We start from the raw sequence: 19,821 nt of genomic DNA, 5'->3' as shown, positions 1-19,821 counted from the left end.
TACATAGGTAGTGCTTCACCGGCAATGAGTGCGTCGTCCATGGTGAACAAAGTCACCCATGCAGGGCTGTAAATGTTGAATGAGGGGACTATGTCGGGATCTCATGACATCTTGATTGTGTCCTCTGTGCCTCCTCGGGACAGGGCGTGATCTTTCACACGTGTGACACGTTGTTTCGCGTGCCATTCGTGCTTCCGTACCTCTGAGTCATGTGAAGTTTCGCTTGTGAGGTGCTTTAGTTTGCATGCTGGTTGAGCTCACGTGCCTCGTTTTACGCGACGTGTTGCTTCGTGTGCCGCTCGTGCTCCCTCATGATTGGGCCATGCATCACTCTGCCGATTTTGTGTGATACGCCATCTCTTATTTCGACTTTATAAAAGGGATGCGCAAGGGTAGTCTTCGTTTTTACTAGGGATTTTTATTTGGATTAAAACCCTAATTTTCTTTTTGTCTTCTACCTGTGCCCCCTTTCATTTTCTCTCTTTGACCAGAGCCTTCTGCCGTCGAGCGCTTATTGTTGATAATGGCTGGTACAAGTTATGCCCTTCCTTCTGGTAAGGCTCTTCTTCTTTGATTTTTCCCTTGGGCGTGTGGCTGTCTTTCGACTTTTTGTTCCTTTTTCTTGGTGCTTGCTGAGGTCCGCGGTCTGGGTTGCTCACCCCTTTTCTTTTGTTTGTTTGCAGTGAGAATTCTTGACGTGAACCAGTTACCCCATGAGGGAGAGCTGGTGATCGATTCTTATACATGTGCCTCTCTAAATAGGGGCACCTCACTCAGGGACCTTGAACCCAGCCGAAAGATAAAATGGCCCTCAAGCATAACATATGTGGGAGAAAGCACCGAAGTCTGCATGTATGGGGATGCCGACGGGGGGCCTCTCATTCAGAGGGGTGGCATACCACTCTATCATGCCCTACACAAGGATTTTGCTTCCAGCGAGGATATGCCTACGCTAGGGAAGAGGATGTTGGCCAAGCCGGGCCTTCAATGGGCCGTCGGTCCTCTTCGCTTTGAGGGAGATAACAGTTGGCACTTGGAGGGTGGTGAAGCATGAATCACCCTTCTAGATCTGTACTTTGTTTGTGGCCTGCCCCTGTTGGGGGAAGAGTATGAGGAGTTCATACCCAACAACCCCGCTATTTTTCATCACCAAACTCATCAAGGGTAGGTCGACTCCTTCTGATCTCAGCGAGTTGTTTGAGATTTATCAGCTCTTGCTCTCGGAGACCAAACTCAAGTCCGGCGGGGTGCATTTTGAAGCATGGAGGGATTATTTCCACGATAACCACCAAGACGGTGAAGACACTAGCTCGAGCATCTCGTGGAGTGATGTTGCATTGAAAGCGGAGGCCAATAAGGCTTCCAAGAGAACAATTACTCCTCCTAGGCAAGAGGGGCATGACCGCATATACTTAGCTGCTTACTTGGTCCTTTTTCGGTGCAAGTTTGCCCTGCCGAGGCCGAGAGGTTGCATCATCTGCCTAGGTTGCTTCTCCATGGCCTGCATGACGGTCCAAGGGACGAGCTTCACACTAGCTCAGCCTGTTTTGTGCAGCGTTGGGGGCTATTGCTTTTGGTAAAGCTCCTTCGAGGGACAGTGGGGGTGAGGTCCTTGTGGACGAAGGCTTTCCCTTTTCATTTTACCACAAGCTTCCCGGTGCATTAAGTCTTTGGGTGGCTCTCTGCATATTTCCCGGGGACATATTAGATTAATGGTAACCTAACAGAGGCTAGCTGTCCTCATATGTTAAAGATTGCCAGGATGAAGGCTGTGCCTAGGGAGCCGGAGAGAGTCTGCGAGCTCCTGATTAATACTTATTTCTTCACCAAAGGAAGTCTTTTTCCAGTAGGTGGCCCTTTTGATAACATCTTTATTGACGCTTTCGGAAGGGTGCTCGATGGGGCAACCACAAATACGAAAGAGGCCATGTATCTTGTGAGTGTATGGGGTTGCATTCTTCCGTACATAGGTGTAGGAGACAAAAAGCTAGAGGGTTATTTCCCTCACCACTTCACGCGTCAGCACGATTTGGACTAGGGATGCTGCACTCCCATATTCTTTGAGAAGAAGTATGGGAAAAAGTGTGGGTTGCATGACCCTGAGGCCCTAGGGATGAGTCATGAGGCCTGGACCAACCTTGACATGAGGATGGCGTGGGAGACTTGTCTCGACCTCCTGGGGCTATGCAATTTTGTGGTCCCTCATTATGGTTGCATGGGTCATGTGACCGAGGACTACCGATAGTGGTGGGATTCTATCAACTGTACATATTGGTGCCTAGATCACCCATGACAAGATATCAACAGCTCTAAATGGGACGGTAGGGCTGGGAAGCGATTTACTCCTCGTTCTCCCAATTTTTCGATTTAGACTATTATCCTTCCGATTAGAGAGAGTCTGCTAAACCTTGTTGTTTGGACAAGGACGAGATTGGTATGAAATATTTGTCATTGTGAGGTGAGACAAAGTCTCTTTTTGACAACCTCAGCCTCATTTTTTGGGGGACTAGGGAAGGTGCAGTCTCAGGTAGTGAAGAAAGACCTGCCCAAGGTTTGACTGCTCCGAGAGGAAGTAGGTCGCGTTTCGGCCCAGTTGATAGGCCAAAGCGTGGCCCGAGGGTTGTTGCGGTTGTAGAGTTGATGAGTGCTCCCCTTAAAGAGAGGGAAGATAGAAGGGGGGGAGAAAGAGGAAAGGGAAAAAGAAATCAAAGTCCGCTTCCCCAGGATTGGCAGGATGGACTCGTGTGAGCAAAAAAGGCTCGCTCACCGCAGATGCATCTTCGACGTCACCTCCTGTGAAATGTGCACAGGTGGGAGTTCGTATAACCTTGACCCCGCCTCCTGTAATGCCCATTCTGGCTCTGGTAGCAGAGTCAGGAACGACTATGGCTTGACCCGGAGGGTTGAGTCCATCCTCATCCAGTTCGAGGTGTGAATCAGAAGGTCTTCCCTTAGAGGTTGAGGTGGAAACAATGCCTCCCATCAACATTCGTGTTGTGTCCTCCACACGCCCTACGGTTCCTGCTTCGACTGTCTCTGTAGTGCGACGACAAGAGACGCCCTCTTCAGGAGTCCCTCTTTCTAGGTCGACAGTCGCGTCGGCTCTAGAATCGTCAATCCTATAGTTGCATGTGGAAGACCCTTCCTCCGAGCCCGTTGCTGCCTCGGGAGAGCCTTTGGCTATCATTGTTGAGGACCCTGTCCTTGAAGTCCCTCCTCTCAATGTAGTCGACTCTTCAGCTCCTCCCCCATCACCCTTGGATGCTAAGGCCCTCATGGTGAGATTAATGCTACGCTTCGACCTTCAGAGGATATTGGGGTGTCCTCTTTCGGATTTCAAGGAAAGGGTAGAGGCTTCAAGGGCTTGCGCAACTAGTCTGTAGGTTGTGTACCCTGATGAAGAAACCTTTGGCTAGTTTGAAAGACTGCTACAAGATCTCGTGGATTGGGGAGCTGATGCCCTTTCATGCGAAACTGGAGTGCAGGCGTCTCATGAGGAACGCTTGGCCATTTTGGAGAAGAGTTTGGCTAACTAGTGGGTTGTTATGTAGAAGCATGAACAGTCAAGCGCTCGGCTTGTTTCTCATCAGGATCGCCTCACGAAAGAAATTGCGGGTCTGTCTAGTGAGATCCAGATCTTGGAGGACGAGATAGGGGCACTGTAGGTTCGCGAGGCTACCTTGAAATCTCAGCAAAGTTTACAGCAGGAGACGGTGCACCGGTAGTCTCGAGAGTTGGAGCGGCTGGGCTCTGAGACAGCCGCAGTCAGTGATTTGGTAGATGTAGTTGTCAAAGATATTTCCTGACTTAAAGAGCAGAAGCAAGCTGCGATGTGGCGCGGGGAAGAATTAAGAGTGAAGATCGAAGACGCACTCGATCATTTTTTAGGGTTTGAGGGCTCCCCATTTTTTTATCCCTTTTGACGCATGAATAAGGTGGTTCTCTTTCTCCTTTCTTGTTCTCATGCTGAGTTCATTAATGGTTTGCTTCTTGAGCTCCTGCCTCAAACCTTGTCTCTCGCCTTCTTAAAGAAGGGAAATGAGGGGATGAACTCAAGGGCCTATTGAGAAGGCATTTGAATTCCTTCATGGTTGTCTTGAACGCCCAACAAGGTTTTTGTTCAAGACTTTGCATTTATTTTATTTTTTTGGGGAGGTAACTTTAAGGTCATATCGTCGTGACCATGGAGAGGCATGTTTAAAGCCTTGCATTTGAGACCGCTGGCACGGTGTGCTTTTAGGGTTTCTCACCCATATAGGGTCCACCCTGGATGGTCCTTGCAGTGATGTATTGACCTCCTCCCTCAGCAAAGAGAACGTGCCTTGAGATGAAATCATGCAAGGTAGGTGGAGGGGGGAAGGATCCTGCCTCGACGGGGTGTCGAGGGGATTTGAAATTGCGACCTTGCACCGCTAAGCTCTTTTGATTTTTATTCCCTTCCTCATTTGGAAGAGGTCCCTAAGCTCGGGGCGCGGGTGCCTTATCTGCTTGATGAGCAGCCTCCCTTCTAAGGCGTTTCATCTTGTTGCGAACATGATACACCTCCCATTGTGTGGGCGTTCTTGCAGGAACACGGGGAGTGGGTGCTTCTGAACTGCTGGGGATAAGACTTCATGCCTATTCGGCCTCCTTCTATTGTGGGGCTTCACCTTCATGAGTTTCTCTCAGAGGCAGAGACTATCCATCTGTTAGGACTATCTTACCGCTTCATAGATACCTTTCTAAGATGGATCAGAATCAGAAACAATGGGACAAGTTGTGCCCTTTTAGTTGATGATAACGACACCAAGAGTCGTGATTTCTTTCAGTAGTCTATCTTTTTTTCTTGGGTGCACATGGCGCTGAGATAGTTCAGTCACATGGACATTGTCCGTCGGCTCCTCTTAGGCTGTGACCATATGGGAAGCTTCCGGAGTCTCAAAAGCCTTCTTAAGGTCTTCCAAGTTGATTTGCCCTTTTTTGATTAAGGCCTCAATATGCTCCTTCAGCTGAATACAGTCTTGAACCGGGTGACTTAGCGTTTGGTGATAGGCACAATAGTTGGGGTGGTTTACAAGTTTCGCCTATTTCGGCCTTTTGATGGCAGGAAGAACTACCATATCTTGTTCAACTAGCGTCCTCAAGAGATTTGGTACCCACGCCTTGTTGAAGCTGTATTGGTTATTCAGTCTCCGTTTGAACTCTTCGGTTCGATACTAACTTTGTGGTGAGGACACTTGATTATAATTTTGTTTTTGAGGCTGCTGCTGCTACAGTCCCCCTATATTTTTGGGTAGTAGCGCCCATGAGGTATCTAATGTTGGCAAAGGAGAAACATTAGCTAGGTTTAGAGGTGGTCGTGACCACCGCATTGATTAGATTCTTTTGTTGGTTAGAGCGGGGGTTAGACCTGTGGTTACAAGCTTGACCTTGATTTCCTCCATGATATCTCAACAAGCTTTCAATCTTAGCTACTTTTGTGACCATGTCGGAGAAAATGGTGGGGTTGGAGGATTCAACATGTAAGGACATTTTTTCCTTCATGTTCCTTATATATGTTTGTACAGCCTCAATCTCACCCATGGGGTTGCTCTGGCATATGGCAAGATCTCTCCACCTCTGGAAGTAATCACCCACTGACTCATCCGCATCTTGAGCCATTGTGAGGAGCACTATAGCTTTGACATCTAGCTCTACTTTGTCGAAGAGTTTATAGAACAACTGTTCCATTTCTTGCCAAGAGTGGATTGAGTTTGGTGGCAGGCGAGCATACCACTTGAAAGCGGGCCCAATGAGAGTTTCTACAAACTGTCAAAGCAGCAGTCTGGTGTCCGAAGCCGACTCTTGGCACGCGGACATGAAATGGGCCATGTGCTGTTGGGGCGAGCCCATGCCATCGAAGACTGGCAATCTCCCTTTTTGGTACCCTATAGGGAGGCGCATTTGATCAATAAAAGGCGGATAAGGCTTCTGGTATGAAACACTTTCTTGTGTTTTTTACGCTTGTAAGTCTTGGATGTTTTTATTGATCATCCGTTGGACGTCCTCTTGTGTGAACATCGATGGCATAGCTTGGGAAGCGACATTAGGCTGGTTCTGAAAGGAGACAGGACGGTTTAGAGGCCTCGGGGTTTGGGCCATAGGGGGAGGTTGAGGTCTTTCTTCCTCTCGGTGTTGCGGCTTGAGAGAGGAGTTTACCTCTTGGTGAGAGGACACTGCTGGCCGGGCATCTTCAAGTCCCTTGAGCCTATCCAATACGTTGTTCAGTATGGTCTCGAAGAGAGCCATTGGGTTTTCAAGGTCTTCCCGGTCATGGGTCACCACCATTACCTAGACTTGCTCACTAGAGTCGGGTAATTCTGTGGGAGGAGTGATCGTAGTCCTCTTCACGCCTTGATCTGACACTCCAAGCAGTAAGGGCTAGGCTTGCCTCGTTTGAGCCTAGGACTGTGTAAGGACCCGCACTTTTTCGGCGTATTGTAGTGCACCGACGAGTCATCGGCATGAGGGAGCTGGCTCGAGGGCGGCACTTGTGAGAGCGCTGACGGATTAGTGCGCAGTTAAGCGCGAGCAGGTGATTACACGCGGGTGGAGACATGTTAAAGCGTGCCCAGACAGGTGTGTGTGCACGCGTGAGAGCGCGAGTGTGTGTGCATGTAGTAAGGTGCAGGTGAATAAGTGCGTTGTTGAGCACAGCAGGCGCGCGATGATGCATGGATGGGTTGTGCGCTGGGGTGCGCAAATGGCTATTGCGCTTTTGTGAATGGGTGGTTGGCATGCTGTTGAGCGTGGATGGTTATGGTGCGCTGGTGCGCGAGGATGGATATGGATGCACGTTGTGAGTGTGGGGAGATGAGTTCATTGCTGAGAGTGTGGTAATTTGTGTGCACCATTGGGTGCGGGTGGTGTACGGTAGTCCAAGGGGAACTTTCCTCTCTTATGATTGCATGATCTCTCTCTCTCCATGCATGTGTGCCATGTGGCACAAGCATACTCCAGCATATAATGATGATGTCTCCCATGCTTTCTCCCTCTATCTCCTCTTGCACGCCACTTGTCAATTGCATGCTTCCATTCCATGATGATGCCTCTCATGCTTGCCCTTCTTTCTCACCTTATGCATGCCTTCTTGGATGCCATGTGGCAATTGCATGCTGCCACCATCTTTGATTATTTATATGCCCACCACCTATGAAATGGGGTTTCTATCTCTCACCCAAGTTCAACCCCTCTTGCCTTAAGACTTTCCTAGCCTGAAGCCTTTGAGCTTGAATCCATCCTTGTAGAGCTTGGTATTTGAGGTGAAACTTGTGGAGAACTTTGGAGTTTCATTTAATGCTGTAAGTGAATCTAGTTTCCATGTTTTCATGCTTTTGATTGATGCTTGTTTACTTAGTTTATGAAAGTATGAAATTCAAGAATGAATATTGGTGTGGATGTATGTTACTGAAATCCTGCTAGAATGTGCTCAATTTTTCAGAACTATGGCTCTGATTTGAGAATCCTATATATCTCCTTAGATCATGAACTTTTGTGGGGAAGTACCCTTTTTAGTCTATTTTAAAATGGAAAAGATCTCTTGTCAATACCTCTTTTGGTTTGAAAGTTATTAGCCGTTTTTTGAAGCATGCCAGATTTGTGAAATGAAATTCCAAGGATTTAATGTGTTTTTCTATAGAGATTTTCAAATAGGGAAAATATGTCAAAATGAGTCCAAACTACTTTTAAATGATAGATAAATCAGTATATTTTAAAAATAGTTATGGAATCATGATAGAATTCACTGTGACAAATCAGAAAGATAATCGGAAGAAGTCTTTTGAGCTAATGAGCCTGATGATATGTAGTATGCTTTGGACATATTGTTGTTTCATATGAACCTATCTCTATTATAATATGTGTGCATGAAAGCATGCTTCATTATAAATGAAGGTATAATAATGAGGCATACTCTGTTATGGAATGAATACATGCTCTGTTATGAAATAAATGCATGACAATGAGGCGTATTCTGTTATGAAATCAAAGTATGCTCAGTTATGGTATGAATGTATGTAGTAAGATATGCTCAGCTATGATATGAATGTATGATAATGAGATATACTATGTTATGTTACGAATACATGTAGTAAGACATGGTCAATTATGATATGAATGCATGATAATGAGATATGCTCTGTTAGGTTATGAGTGCTTGTAGTAAGACATGCTCAACTATGATATGAATGCATGATAATGAGATATGCTCTGTTATGATAGGAATGCATGCATGTAGTAAGACATGCTCTAGTATGATATGTGTGCACGATTATGATACATGTTCTATTGTGATATGCATGCATGATTTTGAGATATGTTAAGTGCTATGTGATAAGACCTGTGTGGTCAGATATGTGATAAGTGCTTTGTGATTCATAGGCATGCTTTGAGCATATTGCATGACCATACAGTGATATGTGATTGATTGGCATGCTTTGAGCATTTTGCATGATCATACTGTAATATGTGATTGATTGGCATGCTTTGAACGTATTGCATGGCCATATTGTGATATGTAATTGATTAACATGCTTTGAGTGTATTATGTGACCATACTATGATATGTGATTGATCAGCATGCTTTGAGCATATTGAATTGCCTGACTTGTGACGTCTCCGGCTCGCCCAATGATAGAACGGGAGTCGGGGTAGATGATGTTTGGATGGTCGCTCCCCCATTCATAGTGATTGGCCCCCAGAAGGTGTAAAACTCCTAGCCAAGGTGGTGTAAGGGGTAGGGGGTAGGGGCTGTAACAAACTGCCTTGCGGTCTGTGTGAGTACCGACTCTAGACGACCTTGGGGCTGGACTGCTATCGAGCCTGGCGCTTGAAAGCCTTGAGGCCATTGTTTGACTTGGATGGACGAGACATGGCCTTGGGGCCATGTCTTGTCTATCAGCTCTTGATGGCTTTGGGGCTGCAGATCTGGCAAAGTGGGTTCACCCACCTGTATTTAAACAACATTGCAATGAACAATGTCGTTCATCTCGGGTTGCTTTGTGTCTTGTAACGGGTGGAACCGATTTTGCTTTTGTAAGTCTTCTGAGGTAGAAGACTCTACTTTTTGTTGGAGGGGCGACACTTCCATCCCCTTTGCTTGTTTAAACCGCAAGCTCTAGTAAATCTTTTCCCAAAGACGAAAATGATTCCAGTTACCTTCCCGACTGGTACACTTGATGGAGGCATGATGAAAGTTGATCAACTCGGGCAAAGTATGTCACCTGAGAAGAAGGGAGCTCGCAGTAGGCCTTGTGAGCTTAGATTTGTCTAAAGGAGGGGGTGGTGACTGGTTGCCACTGAGGGCGTCCTCCTGCCTTGAGCTCTGCTCTTGAGGTTAACTCGTGTGTGGAAGGAAGGAGGAGTGAAAAGGTGTAAGGACCACAAATTTTCCTAGTTATGAGACGCACGCGACAATAATGTAGTCGAAGAGGCCTAGCGCTGAGTGTGTAAAAGAGAGAAGATGGAGCATTGCCCTGCGTGAAGTGGCCTAATGCCGTGCGTGAAATAGAGCATCACCGCGCGTGGAGTGGAGTAACTCCGCGCATGAAATGGAGCATTGCGGCGCGTGAAATGGAGCATCACCGGGCGTAAAATGGAGCATCGTCGCGTGTGCAGTGGGGTAACGTTGTGCGTGAAATGGAGGAACGCCACGCATGAAGGCGAAGAATGAGTAGCACCGTGCATGTCACTGCCGTGGGAGTAAGGAGAAGATGTGACTGCTGTTAGCGCCATACTTGTCAGCGCCGCCTTGTCAGTGTCGTACATGTTCGCTACAGTGGATCCCACCTTCTGTAGGTACTTAAGCCCTCTCCCCTCCCCTTCCCATGTTGTTTCCCTCACTTGCCTCATACTCTCTCTGTCTCTCTAAGGAGCAAAGTGAGAGTGAACTGCTGCCCTTAGAGAAGCCCTTGCTTGGAGCTTGAGGAAGGCCACGAGTGGGAGATTTGAAAACACCGTGAGCATCGAATAAGTAGGTTTAAGGCTCTTGCATCAATTAATTTGGTAATAATAGATTTCAAGGAATAAAGATGAGGAAAATGATGGAATAAAGGGAATGGACATAGTTGAATTAAAATGAGGATGAATAATTGATTGAGTATTGCAAACAAACTTGTTAATTTTATGGACTAGCTCACTTGCAAGTTTAGTTTAACATAAATGAGGTTTTACACCAAAGTTTATCTTGGTTTATGAAAGGTTTTATTTTAATTGAAGCATGTCAAACTTACAAAAAGTAAATTTCCAAGAACTATGAGGGTTTTTGCACTGAATTTTTCAATGACCAAATGATGTCCAAATGGGCCCAAATTGGTCTTGAATAAAAGATATGCTTGTCTAATACAATGTTTCTAGTTTCACCATGATAAAATTTTGCATAAATCAAGAGACATGCCCCAAAATGATAGGGTATATCACTACCCAGAGTAGCTGGAATTTCCAGTAACTGTCACCTATTTTGCATCGAGATTTTGACCTATGAAATAATTTCCAATCGCTTCTAAACAGCTACCACTTGAAATAACTATGAATGAGCTTAAAGTTTCATGCTATGCTCATTTTGAAATTCCCCATAGATCGAGAGTTATGCCCTAAATTACGAGGGTATGTCACTGTTCACAGTTGCAGGAAATCCTAATACTGTCACTCACATTGTGTCAAGTTTTTGGCCTACCAAATGTCATACAAATACCTTCAAACCACCATCATTTTAAATATCCACGTGTAAACTTAATATTCCATGTTTAAACCATTTTGAAATTCTCATTAGATTGAGAGTTACACCTCTGAGAAAAGGGGTACGTCACCGTTACACATCACAGAAATTTTAGTCCTATGCTCATATTGTGTTACCTTTTATGGATTACTTACTAAGAAACTCAAGTGGCACAATGTTATCTTTGATAAGCGATAAGCGTGAGTGCTATGTGATAATTTTCATATGATGACTACTAACTCCATAGCGTTATGTTAACGGTGCTATGCAGCTATGCGTTATGTGAAAATTGATAAATGCCATGCTATTGTGATAGTCCCATGATGAATGTTACATGACAAGTGCCGTAAATACAATGCGATAGCTCTCATATAATAGGTGTTTTATGCTTGGTGTCATAATGTTATGTGACTGCTGGATAGTTATGAGTAAGACTTACATGATGAAAATTTGAATTATCTGTCATAAGGAAAAGATTTAGCATGAATGAATTAAATGTTTGAGAATGATATGATGCCGTGATAATGACCACTACGCAATGGGACAGCCATTGGTAATGGGTATTGTTCTGTTATGGTACTATGATACTGGTCACTACGTGATGGGGCACCCATCGGTAGTGGATACTATTATACTGATATTACATGCTATGCAATGGGATACCCATCGGTAGTGGATACCGTTACACTAAGAAAAGTGATGCCGACAATATTCCCTAACTTGCTGAATGATAGGATGGGGTTAGGTGAAAATTGAATGGGAGGGTCGCACCCCCCCCCAAATTTATATGATGATACTAGTGAGTGATGCCTTGCAAGGTAAGTGCCTATCAAAAACCCAAGGGCGTGCTGGGGACTATGTGTGTGAGTTCGAGGGAATTACGAAGTGGATTTCCCCACTTTTCATTGCCATCCCTCCTGAGGGACGGTAGAGGTCCTAAGCAATGGGGTTGGCTTAACATGATGGATAGGGCCTTTACTTCAGGACTAGGTGAACTAAGGAGTGAGTGGGTAATATTTGAATATTGAATGTGAATGCTGGTGATTGTAATGATTGAATGATAAGTGACATTTGGATATGATGCCTGTAATTGATGCAGTAATCTGATTACTGATTTACATGATTGTTGCATTATGACTTCTTATAATTGGAAGAACTGCTTATGATGCATGAATAGACTCATTAATGATGCATAACACCTAGATCTATTTACTAGGCTTTAAAACTTGCCCCACTGTACCTCCCCTCCTTGTAGATTGACATCGACATGTCAGAAGGGCGTCAAGCACATGATTTGCGGCCAGGAGTCGAAGTCACATTCCTTTAAGAAGAAACCCATATTCTGTATGTAACTGGGCAGTTTAGTCCTAAATTTTGTTTATTTTGGAAAATATAATATTGGGCTCTAATGCCCTGAGCTCTAGTGTAATATTTTTGGAAGAAATTTTATGTAGTGCCCTTTTAAGGATGTATAGATTCTCCAAATTTTAAATACTCATATGTACTTAGAATTACTATTTTAATTCTTTTCATGGTTTGCTTTGATCACCGATATTAAAGCGTTGAGTCCACTCCGACCATAGTGACATACGCTACCTTGGGATCACGAACCCGCACTTGATCACCCTCCGTCGTGGACAGTAAAGGGGTCGAGGGCGGGGTCATGACAGTTATAGTATCAGAGCAGCCAGGATAGGATTCTTGGCCTTGGGGGAGTGACCTAAATGATGAAGGAGTCAATGCTAGCTCGGTCTACACCTATCCCAGAGCAAAATGACAGTAGCCTGATAGAAACATTCAGAAGATTGGCACCCGCAACCTTCTTAGGGCAAGGAGGGGTAGAGAAAGTCGAGAGGTGGTAGAGGTAGATAAAGAAGATCCTAGAAGTATTACACTGCTCGGATGAGTAGAAAGTCAAGTTAGGAACCTTCATGTTGGAGGGAGAGGTTGAATATTAGTGGAACTCAGTAAAGCAATCTTGGAGAGAGTAGGGAACCGAGACCACTTGGGATAACTTCTTGACCGCATTCGACAAGAAGTACTTCCCAGACTCCTTCAGGGAGAGAAAAGAAATGGAGTCTATTGAGCTTCAACAAGGGGGCATGACAATGGAATAGTATGCCACTAAATTTGCGGAGCTGTCTAGGTACGTGCCTCACATTATTAACATCAAGGCACAAAAGGTGGCCATATTTGAGAGGGGCCTTAGGCCGGACATCAAAGGAAGAGTACTTTAGGCCAACTTGAAGTCGTACGCCCCATTAGTAGACCTCACCCTAAAGATTGAGAGGGACTGTGAGGATCATAAGTCAAGGAAGGAAGGAAAGATGAAGCCTGCGTCATCGGGAAACTTTGAGAAGAAGCCCTGAAAATTTCCAAGGAGGGATGTTAGAGGAAGGCCTTACCAGTGTAACCAGAAGGCTCAGAAGAATTTCCTGAGCAACATGGAGAATGGTCAATGCCCGGTCTGCTCTCATTGTGGGAAAGACAACCACACTACCGCCGAATGTTACAGGAAGCAGAACATGAGCCTCAGGTGTGGCAATCCCGGCCATTGGGTTAAGGATTTCCCTTTGATGAAGACAGAGGATCGATCAAAGATGCAAGGATGAGAATTCGCCCTCACTGAACAAGAAGCCAAGGTGTCCACCTTGGTGATCAGAGGTACGCTCTTTATTTGTGGTGTTAAAGCTAGAGCCTTAATTGACCCTAGCTCCTCTCACTCTTTTGTTGCACCCCATTTTGCTGGTTATCTAAATGTTGAGCCTGCATGTCTTGATTATACTCTAGTAGTATGCACACCAGTGGGGGATTCTATGGAAATTGATAGAGTGTATAAACAATGTGGAATTACAATTGATGAGTGTGACCTACCTGTAGACTTGATCCTCCTAGAGATTCAGGATTTTGATGTTGTTCTAGGCATGGATTGGTTGTACACACACCATGCCACCATCAATTGCCATGAAAAGACGGTGACCTTTAGACCCCCTGACCTAGCTGAGCTACACTTTTAGGGCATTAGGGATACTTCCTCTCTGCACTTTATCTCTACTCTCTGTGCCTCTCGCCTCCTGGCTAAGAAGTGTGAAGGGTATCTAGCCTATGTAGTAGAGAATCGAGATGTCCAATCTCAGCTTGAAGGGATACCAGTAGTAAGAGAATACCCCGAGGTATTCTCAGAAGAGTTACTGTCCCTACCTCCAATAAGGGAGATTGAATTTGAGATAGATGTAGTCCCTGACACTGTTCCCATCTCCAAAGCCCCATATAAAATGGCTCCAGCAAAGTTGAAGGAGTTGAAAGAACAGCTGCAAGAATTGTTGGATAAGGGATTCATCCAACCCAGCATGTCACCCTAGGGTGCACGAGTCCTATTTGTGAAAAAGAAAAATGGGTCCCTGAGGCTGTGCATTGACTATAGGCAATTAAACCGAGTAACAGTGAATAATAAGTATCTCCTGCCTAGAATTGATGACCTTTTTTACCAGCTTCAAGGGGTCCAAGTGTTTTCAAAGATTGACCTTCGATCGGGTTATCACCAATTGTAGGTCAAGAAGGGAGACATCCCAAAGACCACTTTCAAAACTCGATACAGTCACTATGAGTTCCTTGTAATACTAATTGAGTTAACCGACGCCCCTGTTGTGTTCATGGATTTGATGAATGGAGTGTTCCAACCCTTCCTGAATGATTTCGTAGTGGTCTTCATTGACGATATTTTGGTATATTAAAAAAGCTGGGGACTATATGAACATCATCTGAGAATGGTCTTGCAAACTTTGAAGTCAGAATGATTGTATGCTAAATTGAGCAAGAGTGAATTTTGGCTCCCCAGCGTAGCCTTCCTGGGTCACATCATTTCTAAGGATGGGATCACGGTCGACCCCTTTAAGATTGAAGCAACACTTAAATGGAAAAGATCAACAAATTTGATTGAAGTTTGTAGTTTTATGGGGTTAGCCGGATACTACCAACGCTTTGTAGAGGGATTCTCAAAGATAGCTCTTCCCCTTACTCGGTTGACCTAAAAGAATGTGAGATTTATGTGGTTAGAGGATTATGAGAAAAGCTTTCAGGAACTTAAGAAGAGACTAACCACAACCCCGATACTGACCTTGCCTGAAGGAAATGAAGATCTTGTGGTTTATACCGATGTATCCCATAAAGGACTCGGAGGTGTACTCATGCAGAGAGGTAAGGTCATTACTTATGCCTCTAGATAGAGGAAGCCATATGAGCAAAACTATCCAACTCATGACTCAGAGCTTGTGGCCATAGTGTTTGCATTGAATATTAGGAGACACTACCTCTATGGGGCCCAATTTAAGGTGTTTACGGATCATAAGAGCCTCAAATACCTATTTTCCTAAAAAGAGTTGAACATGAGGCAAAAAAAATGGATGGATCTGTTGAATGATTACGACTGTACAATCGATTACCATCCAGGCAAGACTAATTTAGTCACCGATGCTTTAAGCCAAAAAGCCATAATATAAGTGGCACACCTGATGGTTCGAGAAATGAGATTACTAGAGGATGCAGTGGAATGGCACCCAACTCTATCCCTCGATGATGGGGTCGGAATCCTCTCGTGTATGAGGGTAGAGCCCCAGGTCTTCGAACAGATTGAGTGGAGTAAAAAGAAGATCCTCAACTTATGAAAATCCTTGAAGAAATAAAAGTGGAAGAAAAAGAGGATTTCACTATGAGAAATGATGAATTGTTAAGGTTTAAAGGCCGAGTGTGTGTTCCTAATGATGAAAGTGTAAAAAGAGCTGTTCTAGAAGAAGCACACCACTCCCGCTACATGGTACACCCAGGGAGTACAAAGATTTACCAGGATCTGAAAAAGATCTTCTGGTGGAACAACATGAAGAGGGAGGTGGCACAATTTGTCGCTAAATGCTTGATGTGCTAGCAAGTGAAGGTCGAACATCAGAAACCCGCTGGACTGTTACAGCCCTTACCCATACCGAAGTGGAAATGGGAACACATCACGATTGACTTTGTTTATGGGTTGCCAAGGTCAAGTGCGGGACACGATAGTATCTGGGTTATTGTGGACCGATTAACTAAAACCGCCCATTTCTTACCGGTTCGCACGACCTATACCCTGGATAAGCTGGCCCAGTTATACATCAAAGAAATTGTGAAGTTGTACGGTGGACCTATCAGCATTGTTTCAGACAGGGCACCATATTCACGTATAGGTTTTGGGCAAGTCTATAGTCAGCTTTGGGAACCAAACTTACATTTAGCACTGCCTTTCACCCCCAAACAGATGGGAAATAAGAGAGAACCATTCTGAATTTGGAAGACATACTAAGGGCGTGTGTCACTGATTTTAAGGGAAGCTGGGAAGACCATCTGCCTTTAATAGAATTTTCTTATTACAACAGCTTCCAAGCCAGTATTCTGATGGTGCCTTAAGAGGCCCTATATGAAAGAAAGTGTAGGTCACCCATCTACGGGGATGAGGTGGGTAAAAGGAAACTATTGGGGCCGAAAATCGTTCACATAACTTTTGAGAAGATTGCCTTAATTCGAGAGCGGCTCAAGACAACCCAAAGTCGATAAAAGAGTTATGCCGATAATCGCAGGAGAAGCCTCGAATTTGAAGTGGGTGATCGAGTCTTCCTAAAGGTATCGCCGACAAAGGGCATAATGAGATTCGGTAGGAAGGGAAAGTTGAGCCCGTGGTTTATTGAGCCTTTTGAGATTCTAGAAAGAGTTGGGAACATGGCATACCGGCTTGCCCTGCCACCTGAATTGGCCAACATTCACAATGCTTTTCATGTATCACTGCTGAGAAAGTATCAACCTGACCCCTCCCGTGTTTTGGAGTACGAACCAATCCCGCTCAGGGAAGACTTGACCTATGTTGAATGACCAATTGGGATATTAGACATAAGAGTACATGTTTTAAATAAATTTCTCTGGTCCAAGTGCAATGGCAATATCATTCAAGAGAAGAATCAACATGGGAACGGGAGAATGAAATTAGGGAGAAGTACCCCCACCTTTTTTATTAACATCAATATGATTTTGAGGATAAAATCCTTTTTAAGGGGGAGATGATGTAAGGACCACATATTTTTCCAGTCATGAGACGCGCATGACAATAGCGTAGTAGAAGAGGCCTAACTCCTTGTGTGTAGAAGAGAGAGAAGATGGAGCATCACCGCGCGTGAAGTGGAGTAACACCGCGTGTGAAATGGAGCATCATTGCACGTGCAGTGGTGTAACACCGCATGTGAAATGGAACATTGTCGTGCGTAAAATGGAGCATCGCCACTCCTGTAGTGGGGTAATGCCGGGCATGAAATGGAGGAACACCACGCGTGAAGGCGAAGAATGAGTAGCGCCACGCATGTCACTGTCGCAGGTGTAAGGAGAAGATGTGACTACTGTTAGCACCGTACTTGTCAGCACCGTACGTGTCAGTGCCGCATTTGTCAGTGGCGTACATGTCAGCTACAGTGGATCCCACCTACCAGGGGTACGTAAGCCCTCTCCCCTCCCTCTCCAACGTTGTTTTCCTCACTTGCCTCATTCTCTCTCTCTCTAAGGAGCAAAGTAAGAGTAAACTGCTGTCCTTTGAGAAGTTCTTGCTTGGAGCTTGAGGAGGCCTACGAGTGGGAGGTTTGAAGACACCGTGATCATCAGGTAAGTGGGTTTAGGGCTCTTGCATCAATTAATTTGGTAGTAATGAATTTCAAGGAATAAAGATGAGGAAAATGATAGAATAAAGGGTATGGAAATAGTTGAATTAAAATGAGGATGAATGATTGATTAATTATTGCAAATAAACTTACTAAGTTTATGGAGTATCTCACTTGCAAGTTTAGTTTAACATGAATGAGGTTTTACACCAAAGTTTATCTTAGCTTATGGAAGGTTGTATTTTAATTGAAGCATGCCATACTTGCAAAAAGTAAATTTTCAAGAACTATGAGGGTTTTTGTACTGAACGTTTTAGTGATCAAACAATGTCCAAATGGGCCCAAATCAATCTTGAATGAAAGATATGCCTATCTACTACAATGTTTCTTTTTGCTCTATAGTAAAATTTCGCATAAATCAAGAGACATTACCCAAAATGATAGAGTATGTCACTACCCACAGTTTCTGAAATTTCTAGCAACTGTCACCTATGTAATGTCGATTTTTTGGCCTACCAAACGATGTCCAATCACTTTCACACAGCTACCATTTGAAAAAACTATGAATGAGTTACATGTCAACCTCATTTTGAAATTCCTCATAGATAGAGAGCTATGCCTCAAATTACGAGGGTATGTCACTGTTCACAGTTGCAGGAAATCCTAGTACTATCATTCACATTGTACCGAGTTTTTGGCCCATAAAATGTCATCCAAATACCTTCAAACTACTGCCATTTTAAAAATCCACGTGTAAAATTAAAGTTTCATGTTTGACCATTTTGAAATTCTCTTTAAATTGGGAGTTATGCCCCTGAAACATCACCATTACACGTCTTAGAAATTGTAGTCCTATGCTTGTATTGTGTTACCTTTTTCTGGATTACTCACTAAGCAAGTCAAGTGGCACAGTGTTACCTATGATGAGCGATAAGCGTGAGTGCTATGTGATAATTTTCATGTGATGGATACTAAATGCCATAGCATTATGTGAACAGTGCTAAGCAACTATGCATTATGTGAAAATTGATAAATGACATGCTACTGTCATAGTCCCATGTCGAATGTTACATGACACATGCCGTAATGCTAATGCTGAATGCTAAGCGTAAATGCAATGTGATGGCTCTCATATAATGGGTGTTTTATGCTAGATGTCTTAATGTTATGTGACTGCTGGATAGTTTTGAGTAAGACTCAAACTTTACATGATGAAAATTTGAATGATCTGCCATAAGGAACTGATTTAGCAGGAATGAATTAAATTCTTGAGAATGATATGATGCTGTGATAGTGAACACTACGCAATGGGACACCCATTGGTAGTGGCTATTGTTCTGTTATGGTACTGTGATATTAGCCACTACGTAATGGGGCACCCATCGGTAGTGGATACTGTTATACTGATACTACATGCTACACGATGGGACATCCATTGGTAGTGGATACTGTTACACTGAGAAAAGTGATACCGGTAATATTCCCTAACTCGATGAATGATAGGGTGGGGTTAAGTGAAAATTGAATGGGAGGGTCTCACCCCCTTGAAATTTATATGATGAGACTAGTGAGTGATGCCTTGCAAGGTAAGTGCCTATCAAAAGCCCCAATGCACGTTGGGGACCGTGTGTGTGAGTTCGAGGGCATTATGAAGTGGATTTCCCCACTTGTCATTGCCTTACCTCCTGAGGGACGGTAGAGGTCCTAAGCATTAGGATTGGTTTAGCCAGATGGATAGGGTCTCTTTTTCAAGAGTAGGTGAACTAAAGAGTGAGTGGGTAATATTTGAAGAGTGAATGTGAATGCTGGTGATTGTAATGATTGATCTAAATGCATGGAATTGATGCATTGATCTGATTACTGATTTACATGATTGCTGCATTATGACTTCTTATAATTGGAAGAACTGCTTATGATGCATTAATAGACTCATTAATGATGCATATCACCTAGATCTACTTACTGGGCTTTATAACTCACCCCACTATACCTACCCTCCTTGTAGATTAACACCTACAGGTCAGAAGGGCGTGAAGCACATGATTTGCTACCGGGAGTCGAAGTCCCATTCCCTTAAGAAGAAACCCAAATTATGTATGTAATTGGGCAGTTTAGTCCTGAATTTTGTTTATTTTGAAAAAATGTATTATTGGGCTCTAATACCCCGAACTCAAGTGTTATATTTTTTGAAGAAATTTTATGTAGTGCCCTTTTAATGATGTATGGATTCTCCAAATTTTAAATACTCATATGTACTTAGAATTACTGTTCATGGTTTTCTTTGATCACTGATATTAACACATTGAGTCCACTCTGACCTGAGTGACATACGCTACCTTAGGATCACGAACCCGCACTCGGTCACCCTCCATCACGTACGGTAAAGGGGTCAAGGGCGGTGTTGTGGAAAGAAGATGGTGATCG

The 19,821-nt window shown here is 44.1% G+C and overlaps 1 long non-coding RNA gene across 1 annotated transcript in view; it reads left to right on the top strand.

Moving 5' to 3' along the window:
• The window catches only part of LOC148782859 (uncharacterized), a 44,480-nt gene extending 24,864 nt beyond the window's left edge, over positions 1 to 19,616 (top strand). The window contains exon 2 of the long non-coding RNA XR_016052195.1: positions 19,403 to 19,616. This is a non-coding gene — a long non-coding RNA (uncharacterized LOC148782859). The remainder of the gene's footprint in view (positions 1 to 19,402) is intronic.
• The last annotated feature ends 205 nt before the right edge of the window (positions 19,617 to 19,821 follow it).

Source organism: Amborella trichopoda, chromosome 3, assembly GCF_054954075.1.
Source record: "Amborella trichopoda isolate Santa Cruz 75 chromosome 3, AtrichopodaSantaCruz75HAP2 v2.0, whole genome shotgun sequence".
NCBI lineage: Eukaryota > Viridiplantae > Streptophyta > Magnoliopsida > Amborellales > Amborellaceae > Amborella > Amborella trichopoda.
This window is presented reverse-complemented; position numbering and strand designations above follow the sequence as displayed.